General features: G+C 53.1%; 1 non-coding gene across 1 annotated transcript in view; it reads right to left on the bottom strand.

The window, feature by feature from the left end:
- The window catches only part of LOC113406880, an 11,075-nt gene extending 6,870 nt beyond the window's left edge, over positions 1 to 4,205 (bottom strand). Inside the window, exon 1 of the transcript XR_003899848.1 lies at positions 4,129 to 4,205. This is a non-coding gene — a transcript (uncharacterized LOC113406880). The remainder of the gene's footprint in view (positions 1 to 4,128) is intronic.
- Positions 4,206 to 16,563: the final 12,358 nt, after the last annotated feature.

Raw genomic sequence — 16,563 nt, 5'->3', positions numbered from 1 at the left:
GGGGGGGGGGTGTGTCTCTCAGGGGGCAGGGAGTGGTTGGATGGGGCGTGGGAGTCCTGGGGGTCTGTCTGGGGGTGGGGGTGTGGATAAGGGTTGGAGCACCCAGGGAACAGGTAGGGGGTAGGGTCTTAGGGGGGGCAGATAGGGTGGGGGGGGTCTCAGGAGGGGACAGTCAAGGGACAAGGAGCAGGGAGGCTTAGGTAGGGGATGGGGTCCTGGAGGGCAGGTAGGGGCAGGGGTCCCAGGAGGGGGCAGCAAGGGGACAAAGAGTGGGGGGGGGTTGGATGTTCTGAGGGGGGTGGGAAGTGGGAGGGAGTGGATGTGGGTGGGGCTCTCCCCCCGTTCTATTTTTTGATTGTTGAAATATGGTAATCCTAAAAAAGCGGTGCCCTGGCTCGGCAGGGAGGAGCCGCCTTCCAGAGGCACCGGAGAGCCAGAGCATCGGCTTGTGGGGGTGGCGAGCCCCAGCCATTGAGGAGCCGGTGCGGCACAGGGGGGCAGCAGCCCTGAAAAGGTGGCGGCACCACTAGCGGGGAGCAGCGGCGCCCCCTGCCCTCCTGCCCAGGCTGTGGCCCGGCGCGCCCCCCCGGGGGCTCCTGCAGGCTGCAGCAGTTGCATGTGGTCAGTGGCCCCCATGCGCCCTCCAGTTCCCCCCTCGCTGTGCTCGGGCTCTATGGCTCCCAGGCATGTGAGCTACCAGGGTGCAGGGCCCTGAGCCTACTCTGGGAGGGGCAGCGGCAGTGGAGGCTCACACTCCTGGGAGCCGCAGAGCCCAAGCGTGGCAGCGGGGAGCCGGGAGGCGCACGGGGGCTGCCACCCGCATGCATCCACTGCAGGAGCCGCCGGGGGGGTGTGCCAGGTGCGTTGCAGCCCGACCAGGCGCACCCCAGGACTTACCCCTCACCGCGCTCGGGTTCTGTGGCTCCTGGGCATGTGAGCCGCTGCTGGACCTCCCGGAGCAGGCTCATGCCCGGGAGCCGCAGAGCCTGAGCATGGCGAGGAGGAAGCCAGGGGGCGCATGTGGGGCCTGCATCCACTGCAGCCTGTAGGAGCTCCTGGGGGGGGTGCCCGGCCGCAGCCTGGGCAGGAGGGGCAGGGGGCGTGGCTGCTCCCCGCTAGCCGTGCCACCACTTTTGCAGGGCTGCTGTCCCCCTGTGCCGCGCCGGCTCCTCCATGGCTGGGGCTCGCCGCCCCCGCAAGCCGATGCTCTGGCTCTCCGGTGCCTCCAGAAGGTGGCTCCTCCCTGCCGAACTGCTGCAGCGGCCCAAGCCTGGCAAAGCCAGTGAGTGGACTCGGGGCGGGGACCGCCGGGGTGGGGTGGGGTGGGGAGGGCTCGTGGGGGGGCTGTGCACCCTGCAGGGGAGTTCAGGGAGCAGGGAGAGGGGAACCTGGTCTGGGGAGCAGCACCTGGGCACGGCTGGCCCCTGGGGTCTATAAAGGCTCATTGGGATTTGCCCCTCAATGAACCAATGCGCAAGGTGGAAGTTTGGCCTAGGGCGCAAAATATCCTTGTACCGGCCCTGAGTGTCCTATAATTGGACAGCAATAAACCTCTAGAAGGGGATCTGAACTAATCAGTGGACCAGCTGAAGAGCTGGGGCCAGAAGGGCCCAGAGAGGGCAAAACCATTGCCTCCAGCAAGGAAGCCCTGGGGGTAAGGCCTGATACCAGGGCTGGGACTGTTTAGAGACTGCAGACACACCCAACCAGAAGGGGCACTTGCCGTTACACAGGCTCCCAGGCCAGTGTCTCTCTGGGCCAAGTACACTGATGGTTCAAGTAACACACGGGGCATGATTCTCATTTGCACCGAGGCCCCTTACTGCTCTGGCTGTGTAACGGGCCCTTTCAATGGGTGTATGTTACCTTTACATGCACTGTAAGGCCCAGTAAAGGGGCTTCAGTGTAAATGAGAATCTGGCCCACTGGATGTTAGTGGGGGGAGTAGGGAAGGTGTGTTGCTCGTATATTCAGTGGGTGAGCAAGGGGCAAGAGCCAGGGAAAAGCAGCTACCAGTGGGCTGTTATCCAGCAGCCATCCCACCCACCTTCCCTGGTTTGGAGAACTCCCCACAATTTCAGCTTCCCAGACTCTGGCATGGGCGGGATGCTGCTGCCCCTTCACACACACAAATGTGGACCTGGGACCACATTTGTGCTTTCTGCATGCAGTGGCCCTGGCTCCCCACTCACTGCAGGACCCTCTGCAAAACTGCCTCTAACTTCTCACTCCTCTTCCTCTGCTGTGGGCCTTTGGTTAGGACATTCTAACTGTGCAGAAGCTGCCCTTGTTTGCAGTATAGTGTCAGAGGGGTCTTGTTTCACAGAGAGTGCCAACTGGCTGGCAAAGAATGCTAGGCCCAAACCAAAGCACTATTGCTAAAAATGCTATGGCGGATTGAAAGCTGAACCCAGATCACAACTTCACATGTGGCTCCTACCGCTCCAGTGGGCGGAACCAAGCACTTGGACTTGAACCCTGGGGACATTTCATTCTGGGTCCAAACTTTGCAGCTTGCCTTCATCTAGGGTGACCACCCATCCCTAATTGAGCAGGACAGTCCCAAAATGTACATTTCAAGTCCCAGTCCTGGGCTGAACGACTCCAGGACAGCATTTGTCCCCGATTCCCTGTGGCGCTGCTCTGCATCTGTCCAAGGCTCAGGGGTGGTGCCAGCCTCTTCCCGGTGGTGGACTGAGGAGGGCCTTAGCCCCCCTCGCATGAGGCCCCAGCCCCTGCTCCTTCTCTTCCCCCCCCCCAAGGCCCCGCCCCTGGCCAGGCCAGAAGTCACAGCCATGCAATAGTAAGAGCCACCCAGGGAGCCTGGGCCTCTAGGGGGAGCTGTGGATCCTCCACCTGCCCTGGGCAGCAAGCCCTGGGGGGCAGGGACTTCTCTCAGGCACTCCAGGCCCCTGCCCAGGGCAGGTGGAGGGTCCAGAGCTCCCCACAGCGGCCAGGGCTCCTCTTACTACTGCCCAGCTCTGGCTCCTGGCCTGGCTGGGGGTGGGGCATCAGGGGGAAGAGGAAGAGCAGGGTGGGGCCATGGACGGAGGCAGCATGTGTCCCATTTTTGCATTTTGAAAAGGTGGTCACCCTTCCCTCATGTCTACAATGAACCGAACCAAAGGCCAGGATCCAAACATGCCCGAACTCTGCAGCACTTGTAATCCAGATCTAGAGCCATAATTTGCACCTGGGACTCCCCTTCATTTCCTCAACAAAACCTAAGCAGCTGGCCCTTTGGGGAGTGAGGCTCGTAGCTGCTCTGACGGGCTGGAGCATAGGTGGTAATATTACAAGTGAATTCAGCCAGGGGGGTCTTGCCCACATGCTCAGGGTCTAACCAATCACCATATTTGGCACTAGGAAGGAATTTCCCCCGGGTCTGATTGGTAGAGACCCTGCAGGGTTTTCACCTCCCACTGCAGCACAGGTCACTTGCGGGTTTGCACTAGAGTAAATGGTGGATTCTCTGTAACTTGAAATCTTTAAATCAAGACTTCACTAACTCAGCCAGGGGTTAGGGGCCTACTACAGGAGTGGGTGGGCGAGGTTCTGTGGCCTGTGATATGCAGGAGGTCAGACAAGATGATCATGATAGTCCCTTCTGGCCTGACAGTCTATGAGAGCAAGAGCTAAGGTCATTCTGCTTCTCACGGCTGCCTTGAGCCCTGCTCTGCAAGGCAGTGCAGGCAGGGACCCCATGACTCTCAGCACTCTCACACACGCTTGGTAATTCAGAGTGACAGAGGTGTTAAGGAGAGCATCAAGCATTCAGCGGTGTGCTGCTTGCACAACATGCTTCGGCAGAAATATTTGAGCTGAGCAACAAATGCACCGCGGATATCAGCATTGGCTGTGGGGCAGGGAAAAGGGATGACCAATGTTGCCTTCCCACATGAACCAGGAGATGTATCAGTCCAGGATCCTATTAGGGTTTGGCACAGAGGATGTTACATCACCTTGAGCCAGCTAGTTGGAGAATGAATTGCAGATCCTCCTGAGCTATTGTGTGGGCTCGAAGGGAAGTTCCTGCAAAGCGGTGCCCATGCCTATTGCAAGCACATGGAAGGGCCATGATCATGGAGCGCAACAGACAGAACTGAGAGGAGTTTGGTGCAGACCTACCTGGGATGTGCTGTCGACTTGCAGAAGAACAGCCAAGCCAATGCCAACGAGGAACCTGGAAGGATTCCCGGAAGGAGAAGGTTAATTTTGGCAAAACAAATCCATTGGTGCTGCACCTGCAGCATGGCTGTGTCTGTCTGTCTGCTCCATTGGCTTCCACTAAACAGGTTCAGAAGTTCTAGGGCTATTGCTATTTCTAGCAGCGTTCCCCAGGATGGCTGACACCAGTAATATATGACTCTCCACGTGTGTCTGGGGAGACTGCCTGTCACTGAGAGAGGTTTGCTATATGGGCAACTCCACAGTGAAGGTTGCGTTGAGTTTCTATTTTAAACCGGGGCTGACCCTCTGTGTGTGTATAGTCTGGGAGGGAAGATGGACTCTAAATAACTTTGATGTAACTCTAGTAAGTGGTGAGTTGCTATTCCTCTGAAATGGGCCCTTTGGGAAAACTGCCCTGGCGCGTCAGCCCACTTTCGTGTCACGCTAGCTAAAAAAGCATAGCCACACCCCCTCCTCCCCATAGACTGCAAACTGCTCTGACACAGGGCAACCACCCTGAAGGAGCAGTTTAGGGTGAACACTCAGGAGAGCAGTTTGTGGAGAGCACCATGGGGGACAACCCAGGGGACAGAGGATTAGGGGGAGCACCCTGGGGCGGAACGACAGGAATCCTGTAGAAAAATTAGTCTGTGATCATGTCATTAAAGATTGTCTCATAATGCACATGCATGAGGGGGCCAAATTAAGGTTGCATAAAGAAAGGCAACCTTCATTCTGGCATCTCCTAGCTTTTCAGAGCCTGGCTTTGCAGTCTTAATTCTTTACGCATAGCTTTTTGGGAGTAATGACCTCGAGAGCCTTGTCTGCCAGGGCTGGATAGTGCAAGGTGGAGTCAGGTGTTCACCGGGTGACAGCATGACCCAGCCCCTCGGCCTCTGCCTAGATCAGTGTCTGATTAAAGCCTTACGTTGGTGCTAGGCTAGCTGGGAAGGTGCGGAACCCCTAACCCAGTCCGATCAGAGCGCAGTACCATTCCCGATGGAACTAACAGGGCAGGAGAGATTAGCAGGCTGGCCTAAGTTAGCTGTGATGTCCCCTCACATAGACACTACTAGAAATGGACGACCTCCCCCTCCCCCGTATGGCAGGATCTTAGCAGTGGCAACTGAATGTACAACAGTGTAAAATTGCTGCTGCTACCCCAAGGGAGGTGGGGTCAGAGGAGCGGGGCGGAGGCTGGCTGCCCTATGCAATACCACTAACCATGTGGCTGGCAAGAGCTCACATTGCCGCTGCTGCTGCAGGCTCTGGGCCTCCCATCAGCTTGGCAGAGGGAGGCCAGAGGCTGAGGGAGAGCCTGGCCATGAGCTAAGCTCCATGCTGTGGGAGGTGGCAGTGTTTCTAATGAGAGCTTTCTGTCTGAAAGAGGAGAGGGGGAGCCTTTGCCATGGGTGTGGCTGTGTGTGTGCTCACACCTGCCCTTTGTAACTGCAGACTCAATGGGACGCCAGTCACCCGATCAAAGTGCTAAAGCAGCTGGCTGGGTAAGGGTGGAGGCACACCCACGGCTCAGGTACGCAGCTCCTGTCTTTGCCGTAGGAATGGCTGCAGGGCCTGCCAATGGCTGCATAGCCCGGCTGCCAGGTAGGGATGTTGGACAGCAAATAGCACTTGCCAGGATCTTGCCACTGGTTGCCGTGCAGATTCAGGGACACACATCTGGCCAGGTGCTAATGACTCTCACCACTGTTAGGGAGATGGGCCTGAGCAGCAAAGTACCCCCAGTTCAGGGCCCCTCTCAAGTTACCACCAGGGCACCTGCCTGTACATGCACCATTAGGGCGGGCAGGCCGCGATGTCCCGGGCTGGGGGTGGGCAGAGAGGCACATTCCCACTGAGCCTGGCCCCAGTGGTTGCATGGGACTGAGATCCCAGGGGGAGGGATGGTGACACGGCAATAGAGGCTGTGAGTCTCCAGGACACTGGGCACCAGCAGCTCCGGAAATCGGCAGGTAACTAAGTGCTGCTCAGCTGTCAGTATCAGCTCATCCCATCTCCCCTCCACAGACTGAGACACACACACCCCAGGAGGGCAGGTCAGGGGCATGGCAGCATGGGGGCATGGAGTCTGGTGTGAGTGGTCTTGGCTCCCTGGGCTGAGCCCCCTCCCCTCACTGGAGAGCCAAGCCCCCTGAGGGAGCAACTTCCCTGTCCCAGCATGGGTCCGGCATCACAGACCCAGAGAGGTTAGGACCAGAAGGGCCCATTCTGATCATCCTGTGTGAGCTCCTGCAAGATAGGGCTGGCTGCAGGAGTCATGGGGTGGGCTCGTGGGAGGACTGCTGTCACCCAGGCACGGTACCACCCTTTTGTGGAACCCAGCTCTAAGCAGGGCTCCAGACAAGGCAGATGTGGGCCTGGGAGACCCTGGATTAACTCAAGTGGGGCTGGAGGGGAAGGTACTGAATTAAGGTGGGGCTGGGAGTGCCTGAGCTGGCTGCTGTTCAGGCGTGGGGCTAAGGGAGGGCACAGCTGGACTCAGGGACACCCTGACACCATCCACAGGGCTGTACCCCACTGGGTGTCAGTCGATCTCAGGCGAGGGGCCGTGATCGCATCCTCTGCTGCACAGGGGGGAACTGGAGATGCTGTGACCATCACTCACACTGGGGTGGAGGGTGGGGGGTTAACAAGCAGGAGACTCCAACCCACCTGATTTCATCATTAACAAATAAATCTCCTGATTTTGGGGTCTGGCTTGTGATTTCTGAGTACTTGGGGGGGGGGGCTGCTATGGCCATGGGGGAATTATGGCTCATGGGGCCAAGGCCCCCCAGACCCGGAGCCCAGTGCACTGCCTAGCCCTGTGTGCCAGAGAGACGTCACACCTGTTGTTCCTCTTGGCCAATACAACAAAAGAACCCATTCACCAACCCAGTGGTGGCCATTCTCCAGCTGCCGTGCTCCAAACTGGTGCCACCCAGTAAGGAAGGGAAGGGTCTTACCAGGCCATGTCTGTTCTCCCTACAGCAGCACAGGCAGAGAACTCCGGTGGCTGGGGCTGATGTGCGGCGGCCACTTCCTGCCTTTTACTGTGCAGACCGTCCAGAGTCCAGGAGCTGATTACAGGCCCTGATCTGCGAGTGCTGAGCTCCCTTTGCTCCCAGGAAGGGCATGGGGGCTGGAGGTGCAGAAGCCTCTTCGCAGGCATGTAGCACCATGCAGGATCCGGCCTGCTACCCTTTGCCCCTTAGGCTGGGCTCTGCATAGGGGCCCATTCTGATCCCCATGGATATTCTCCCTGCCCTGCCTTCCCGACACCCTGAGCAGCTGCTCGCCCTTCGCTCACAGCCACTCCTTTGCAGAGTCAGCAATGCAGCACGAAGGAGTCCAAGGCAAATCTCCCAGCTGGGGAGGGCAGTGGCTGGCTCCCAAGGAGGCAGCTCTCTCTGCAGAGAGCCCTGGTTGAAATGGAAGGGTCAGAAGGGCCCACTTCGACTGTCAGACCAGCCCAGGCACAGGGAGCTCCTGCCCATGCACAGCTCCCACTCAGAACAGGACACTGGCCTGGGGATCTGTTGCGTGGCTCTAAGAGCAGAGCTGGGCCTGGGTACCTGGCTGTGTATGTGAAGACACGAGGGAGATGCAGTTTTGCTTCCATTAATTATTCCACAATTAATTTGCATCTGTTCATGAAGAGCAATTTCTCATATTACAAGAAGTGAAGTGTAGATTTTTCTGGCTGTCCAGTTAGCATTGCACACACTGCAGGGCAAGATGGGGCACTGGTTTGAAAGGGGCAACGGTCACATTGTCATAGAATAATCTGATCCAGGGGCAGGATCTGGGGATCAGGATGCGGGGGGGGGGGGGGAAGAAGATGGGGGGGGGGGGAAAGGGGGGGGAAGCAGAGGAGAAGGGGAGGGGCAGGCACCCGGGGGAGGGGATAGAAGCAGGAGTGGGGATGGGGCAGGTGCTGGGAAGATAGGAGCAGAAGGGAACTGGGGCAAAAGGGAAAGAATAGCATGTGATCATGTAATTACAGACTGTCTCATAATGCATCTGCACAAGGGGGCAGAGTTAAGGTTGCAGCGCTGGGTGGGGCTGTGTGGTTGCTAATGGGGCATGGCTGTTCCAGGTGATAGCCTGGACTGGGACCGCGGAGTCGGGATTCAGTGACCGGTCAGGGCCGCTCTTTGTTTCCTCTACTCATTTCTCCCCTCACCCCCGCCATGTGAGCATGGCTTTGCTGATTCACATGGACAGTCTTGAGGGGATGATCTAACATTCTCGGAGAGGGCCTCTCGTCACCATGGGACCGCGCATTCAAATGGACATTAGAATCCAACAAGCCACAGAGCTGGAGATGGTAAGGCCAGAGGGGACAGTTCTGCCCATCCAATCCAAGCTCCTGCCTAGCACAGGCCAGAGAGCTCCCTGACTCTGCATGGGCCGGGATACACCACGTTTGGCCCGTACATGATGCTGCTTAGCTACAGCTCTCCAAGGCGGGGAGCTTTTTAGCTGTGGCCACTAGGGGGTGTTCCCTGTCTCTGGGCGTGTAGCCCAGTATCTCGGCCCAGGCGCTCACTGGATGCTACTGAGAACTTTGGCCTCAGTGACTTGTCCAAGGTCACACAGGGAGTCAGCAGGACTGGAGACTAGGGCAAGGAATCCTGGTGTCCTGGCTCTCACGCTGATGTGCTCCCCACACCTTGCTGTGAGCACTGCAAGGCAGCTGTCCTGTGACATTTCTGCCTGCTGGGACAAATCGTTTGCAAAAGCCAGAGGTGAAAGTAAGCCGGTCTGGTCCAGTACGGTGTACCAGCAAGAGCCAGTATGCCGTGCCGGACCGCACTGGCTTCCGCAGTGGGGATTTAAAGGGCTCTGGACTCCCCGGTGGGCTCTGGACTCCCCTTTAAATCCCACCTGCAGCTCCGGCGGCTGGGCTGGGGCCGGGATTTAAAGGGCTCGGGGCTCCCCGCAGCGGCGGGAGCTCCGGGTCCTTTAAATCCTGGGCCCTTTAAATCCACGCCCGAGCCTGGCTGCTGGAGCTGCGGTGGGGATTTAAAGGGCCCAGAGCTCCGCGGTGGCTGGAGCCCCGGACCCTTTAATTTGCCCCTGAGCCCCGGGGGCTCCCAGCCACCTCTGCAGCTGGGAGCCCCGAGTTGATTTAAAGGCCCTGGGGCTCCCAGCCACAGCCAATGCCTCAGGGCCTTTAAATCTTGAGATGCCCTGCCTCTTCCAGTTGAGGCCCCGCCTCTTCTGGATGAGGCCACACCCCCTCAGGACTCCAGCAGTACCGGTAAGTCCTGTAAGTTACTTTCACCCCTGGCAAAAGCTCATGACATCCAGCACCACTGAACCCTGGCACCCACTCTTGTGCTGACGCCAAGTCGAACCATCACATTTAACCCTAATATGGCTACAGAGCCCTCTCCCCCTTGCCCTCCCATCTCTCCTTGTCATTCCAACACCTCAGGGTTAGTTCTTGGGCACAAATGCCCCTTGCAGAGGAGCTCCTGCCGGGTGGGGATAGCTTGCATTTGAGGAAGCAGCACATTTCCTTATACACACATTTCCTTATACACATGCTACTTTTGAGATTTTCAACTAGAGCCGGGTCAGGGACTAGGGGGTTTGGATCCAGAATGCTGGTTCTGCCCCTTATGTCACAGGACAGCTGCCTTGCAGTGCTCACAGCAGGGTGTGGGGAGCACATCAGCGTGAGAGCCAGGACACCAGGATTCCTTGCCTCTTACTGTTAGATCCATTCCAAATGTTGCCTCTAACTTCACCTGAGCATTTGCAAAGAGGTGGACTCCGGGGTGAAAGTTACCATGTTCAGGTTCATGTACCGCAGGGGAGTCCCAGGTATGGAGAGGTAAAGTGATAAGCTCAAGGTCATGTGGTGAGTCAGTGTCAGAGATGGGAACTGAACGCAGAGCCCGTGGTGCCCAACTAGCCCTGTGTGGGGGCTGGAATTTCCATCCTGTGGAAAATTTCACACTTCCACATTTAGCAACAAAAAATTGGAAATATGAAATTTTCCACAGAAGAGGAATTTTCGAAGAAGGCAGGTGTTTTGGTCAAGTGCAGTACAGTGCGGTGGGGTGTGACAGAGCATAGCGGTGTGTAACTAGTGTGATGGAGTGCAGTGGCATGATATCGTGTATGGTATCAGAGGGTGTGATGGAATGCACAGATTCTTGATTATTCCAACAACAAGAAACTGTGTATCCTGACAGTGTTGGAGGTTTGCTCCAGCCAGCTCTTTGTAATTAGTTATAGATTGCTTTCCTGCTGAAAAGCCCTGGTTATCCAGTCCGGGAGCAGAGACAAGGCAACCAATTAGACATCAAGAGAGGGAATGATGGACAATCTTTGCAAGTGACCAGCCAGCTGTTCCTGAGTGACTGTTAGTCTGGTAATCGTCTGTCTGAGCTGAATGAATAGACTGCCAGCAAATGCGCCTGGCTAGCACATGATCTGGGACCCCCAGGCCAGACAGAATCCTTCAGGTAGTTTGCTCCTTTGCCAGCTCCTCTCGAGGGGCACAGGCGGAACCAACGCAGGCAGTTTTAGCTGGTTGTTAGCCATGCGGAGAAGGGACTGCTCAGCACCAGGAATGAACCCTAGTTCAGGATCTGAGGCTGAGATGAGCAACGTCTCTGCTTTTGTGGCCGGCCTTGCTGCGTGTCACACACGTTGCGTTGGGCGTTCAATGACCGCGCCGTTTGATTGCTCTGCACTGGCTTCCTACACAGAGAGCAACATTGATTGTCAATAACATTCCCCAGCCAGGATTCCAGCTTTCTAGTTACAAGATGCCCCTATGAATATTTTATGAGCTGCGCTAACCAAAGGGGATAGAGGCATTAACTTGAAAGCTTGAGAACTTGATCAAAGAATATAATATGCCTGTGACCGTACTTCAAACACGGCTTAACCCCAGGGTAGCTGCACATAAATATGTGCAAAGAAATCCCAGTTCCCGTTTACTGCACATTTCAATATTTATATTTAGCTGCTAACAGCCGTAACGTTTGAGGATTTAAAAATATGATAAGACTTTGTATTCTGGAGAGATGAATGACTGTAATAGAGTTGCAGTTATGAAATGCTATTGGTATTTTTATCTATTCTAGAGGCATCATAAGTGGCTCCATAGTTAAGGTTGAATTGAGAGTTGCACTTAAAGCAGGAGATAAATGTCTTTATTTTGTGCAACAAATACAGTGTATTTCCCCCAAATTCACAGCACATAATCAGAGAGTAAAGACTACATTTCCTAAGGCTACTCAAGTGAATCTGTTAATTAGTTTCTGAGTAAAAATTAAATAAAAAGGGCCCTTTAAGACTTATTTTTGTGATTTTTTTTAACAGTCCCTAAAGAGGCAAAAATTCACCATCTGTCATGAACAGCCAGGCCAAGATCCTACAAAGATCTATGAACATAGTTAATTTTACACTCTGTGATAGTCCCATTGATTTCAATAGGACAGCTCATGGGGTGAAGTCCTGCCCCACTGAAGTCGGTGACGAAACTCCCATGGTTTGTGGTGTGTAAAGTTACGCACGTGCATAAGTCTTTGCAGGAGCAGACACACAGTCATTGCTGGCACAAGCCATAAGTTTCCTTTGAAGAAAATGGGCTGTGATTAAAGCTGGTTGGAAAACAACATTTGTAATGAAAAATGTTGAAATTTCACATTTATTTCCATTCCACGGGGTAGGAAACAGAGCTTTTGTTTTTTCAAAAATTGTAGTGAATTTTTTTAAATAAAAATATTTATTGAAATAACAAAAACAATGAGGAGTCCGGTGGCACCTTAAAGACTAACAGATTTATTTGGGCATAAGCTTTCGTGGGTAAAAACCTCACTTCTTAAGATGCATGGAATGAAAATTACAGATACAGGCATAAATATTTGATAATTATGATAATTTCTGATAATTTATGATAATATGATATTTATGCCTGTATCTGTAATTTTCACTCCATGAATCTAAAAAGTGGGTTTTTTACCCACAAAAGCTTATGCCCAAATAAATCTGTTAGTCTTTAAGGTGCCACCGGACTCCTTGTTGTTTTTGTGGATACAGACTAACACAACTACCCCTCTGATTATTGAAATAACATTGTTTACAGGAAGAATGTGGCTTTCAATAAACAAGACTTGTCAATAACCACTTAGTGAATGTTTTTATACAAAAATTTCAATAAAAATATAATGAATTTTTTTTTAAAGGCCATTTGCGGGTAGCAATTTACAATAGTCTGTTGTAATCAAGCCAATCTATTAATGATTCTTGTATGCGGTTGTTGTGATTATAATCAGGGCCAGGTCAATAGTTCAGGTCATTCTTAAGCAGTGTCATTGCTTGTGACATCAGAAGTCGCTCAGCCAAACCTCGCAGTTCTTCTCTAGTTAATTTCTATGCTCTCCCCCTCACTCACTTGTATGCTGCAGGGGGGTGTGGGAAGGAGAGGCCCTATGACAAGCCAAAGGACCCAAAGTTCCAAATGGAAGATGTCTGACCTCATCTAGGAGCTTCTGAACTCACTGGCACAGGACAACAGCCCTCTCTGCAATCGCTTTAACGTCAGCTACACTTTCACAGCATTGCAATTAATGTAATGATGATTTCACAGTGCAAATGGAACCAGACATCATGGGTTAAACATTCATATGCCCAGTGGCATAATGTGTAAAATGTGGAGCAATTAAAATGTGAAAAAAAATCCGGCCTTTACGATTCTGCAGATCACTCCTCCCTCCCCATGTGTAGAGCCAGGGGCCAACTGCAAACCAGCCACAGCAACCACCAGCTTTATCTGGCCCAAAGTCACAGCTATGTGTTTCAGCACATGCTCCATTGTCTTGCCTTGGCCGGTAACATTTCCAGTGTTCCTTTCACAATTCCTTAGTCCCTCTAAGCCCACACCTATTTTTTCCTCCTATTTAACAAATTTGCCCTCTCTGTGTCTCAGCCACTGTATGCAGTGTACACGCTTATTGTACCTGCAGATTGGGAGCATCTGGATTTGATTCTGTTTGGATAAGGACAAAAAAATGGATGGAACAGAATGGAATGCTCACATTTCAATTTCAAAGGCTGGCTAGCAACCTCTGTCCTTAGATAACCAAGGCCTTTCAGGTAGTTTACTCATGGCACATCTTTATTTTAGAGTGTGCATTTGTTTGTCTTTATCATTAACTTTACCCAGCGTCCTTCCAATTAGAACATTTAGAACATTAACCCTTGAGCATGTGGAAGGTGTACATTACAATGACATGGAACTTTCCAGTCTGAAATTCATAATGACAAAATGAATACCAGGCTGCTGTTTCAACTCCAGCATTAATTATTTCATTTTAGAAATGATCAATTTTCAAATGAAACGTCTGAAATAACATCAAGCTTCCATGCAACGAACTCTCCCAGTGCCTGACCTCTTGCATCACAACGTCCACTGCCCCGTGTGACTAATGGGAGGTTGGTGTCCTGCTGGGCTGTGGTCTCACCGGTCAGCTCCCAGTGCACCATTGCATCCAAACCTGGCCCCCCCAGTCCAGCCTGTTGCCTAGACATGAAGCCCCAGCTTACACATGGTGCTGATCCAGATGCGGGTGTTTGTCCTTTCGTTGCTTTCTCATCATATTGCCCAGGATGTTACTTTCCATTCTGGTTTCTAGTCATGTTGCTTACGGCACGACTGGAAGGTGCTCCAATATTACAGCGCTGAGGAGAATGGAGACTAGACTAGCCTGTGATAAACGGAGCATGTAGTTTTGCGAATAAACATACTGAATTTAGTTCAGATCCGGAAAGTTCCCCAAATTTGTACCAAAAGTTCATTTCTTGTTGTTGTTGCTGTTCTCCTGTTTCAAACAGAATTGAGGAAGCAGATGCAATATCACGTGAGCTGGGTAACCGATCATACGACAGCAATCGAAAGGAGGGATACTCAGTGTGACCCGTTTACGAACAGTTACTGTCTGGTGAAAGTGACTGGATGAAACTTCCTGGGGAATCCTCACAAATGATGAAACTGGTTGCAGAAACCAGGGCCGTCTCCTGAGCCATTTGGAGCCCAAGAAAGGGACTCCTGTCAGGCGGGTTATTTTTTGAAAGGTGTATTGGGATCAGCTCCATTTCTGTGCTTCCTTTGCCTGTGGTTTGTCCGTGTGTTGTGCTGTGATTGTGGGGTTCACCATCCCTGTCTAGAGCTTTTGGGGGCCATTCTGTGGTAGACGAAAGCTGGGGTGTCCAAAGAAATTCCATGGGCGGTGGGTACCTACCTACCCCCTGACCTCCCAACAGTTCCAGATGTCGCAGAGCCATCCTGCTTAGACTCTCCCCCCCCCCCCCCCCCCCCCCCCCCCCCCCCCCCCCACATTACCCGCGCCCCTCCGGCTTCGCCCTCCCCCCCCCCCCCCCCCAGCTCCTCTGTCCCAGCTGAAGTAGAACATTTCCTGCACTCCGGCCTGGATTAACCAATCCGCACTCAGTGCACTTGCACAGGGCCCATGTTTCAGGGGGCCTGCGACCACCAGATTTGGGTGGGAGGTGGTGTGATGGCCAATCCTGAGTGGTGCTGCGACCCCATATGCCAGGTCACAATGCCACTCACTCAGATTTGGTCTGGCTGCCCCTCCGTGTGGGGCAGGTGATGGAAGCAAGTGGAGCTGCTGGGTCGGACATAGAAGAAAATTATCTTGAATGCACAGGTATCAGAGTTATCAGTGACTCAGAAACAGGTAATGCCATTTTTGACATGGAGTGCCCCTACCCCTCACTTTTTGCCCACTTGATCCTTCCTAAATAGGTTATAACCATTGATTTTAACATTCCAGTGGTGCAAATCATCCCACCCAGCTTTCAGTAATAGCAACTAGAGTGAACTGAAGCACATGAATGAGCAATTCAAATTCCTCTGGTTTGCTACCCAGGCTCCAAGCATCAGTGTATAGGCAAGTCAATATTCTGACTCAGTTTGCTCTCACTGTCTTTGTTTATGGTGTTACAGTTCTCGGGGTGCCCAGGACTGTGAGTCACCTAGTTACCTCCTTGCCTCTAGTGAGACTTGCTTGTGTTTAACTGGGCGTCAGTTCCCTGACAACATCAGCATGTGTGCCACCCAAACACTTTCCTCTGGGCAATGCCAGCCCTTACTATGCCTTGCGGGTTAACAATCAACGTACCCCTTTAAACATTCCCCAGTAGTGTCCAGCCTCTACTCCACTGAATATTCAGAGAAATACCGGGCCAGCTGTTCCCCAGGGACTAGTGAGCATCCCAGCTTGTATGAGTCACTCAGGATCAGCTCCTTGTATAACATCGCAGTGCTGAGACAGATTTATAGTGAAGACAGCCCTAAGTTTATTATGAAACATTTGAGATTCAAGAGATAGTGAGTAAGGATAGTGGAAACACCCACATATCTTCTGCAGTGTTTCAACCACGGTTGTGATCCTGTTTTCATGAGTGTAAATGCCCCATCCGATTACTTCTGAGGTGCAGGATGGAGGGCTGCCTTCCCTCATATCCCCCAATGGTTATTGTCTGTTTCCTGAGTTAGGATAATCCTCCGTAGCTTATTCTCCAGTGTGCTGCCTCCCTGTTGCTTTCACATCACCGCCGTTGATGCTGTATGCAAAGGGACCTCCATGGTGCCAACTTACAATGCTTAGTTTACATGACTGACCGAAAGACAGGTGAATAAACACCTTTTGTCTGGCAGAAACCTGTTTGTTCTGTATCTGTAGATAACTCCTTACATAGTATCTGTACATACCTGTCACAACATTAATGGCCAGCGTGACCCCAGCTTTCATTTGAGACCTCAACCACATTCTGTGGTGAACCAGCGTGTACAGACGGAGATCAGGGCATTCCTGTAACCCCCTTGCCAGCAGGCATTGGGGGCTTCTCAGGGTCACATACAGGAATAGGTCTGAGCCAGACACACAGCCCCGAACAGCCCCAATGTTGTGTGTGTGAGAGTGGGCGCAGGCATATGTGCCTGTGTATATAAGCAGGTATTTGCATATATGTGTGTGCGTCTGTGTAGGTGTGTATCTACTCCACCAGGTCCCAGCCCAGGGCCCTAACAGTGGCAGATGGTTCCACCATTGGGTCAGTGGGGATCCCACCAAAACACACCAACTCGTTTTCTGGCAGCACAACCAGACTAAAGCCTGGTTTCCCTGGGCTACTTCCGTCTGGGATCAGGGCTCCTTAGTCCAAGGGTCCACCATCTCCTCAGGGTACACGGCTGGTGGCAGTCCTGGCAACTTCTCTTCGTGGACGGTCTCCTCCGGGGGCAGAGTGTTGCACAGCGCAATTTGGGCTCCAGAGTTCTGCAGCAGGCTGGAGACATCTACTTTCTTCCCAGGCTCCAACTCGACTGAGCTGCAGGGCCTG

The sequence above is a fragment of the Terrapene carolina genome, unplaced genomic scaffold (assembly GCF_002925995.2).
Source record: "Terrapene carolina triunguis isolate 2854851 unplaced genomic scaffold, T_m_triunguis-2.0 Scaffold147, whole genome shotgun sequence".
Taxonomy (NCBI): Eukaryota; Metazoa; Chordata; order Testudines; family Emydidae; genus Terrapene; species Terrapene triunguis.
Note: the sequence above shows the minus strand (reverse complement) of the source record. Positions and strands in the feature narration are given on the sequence as shown.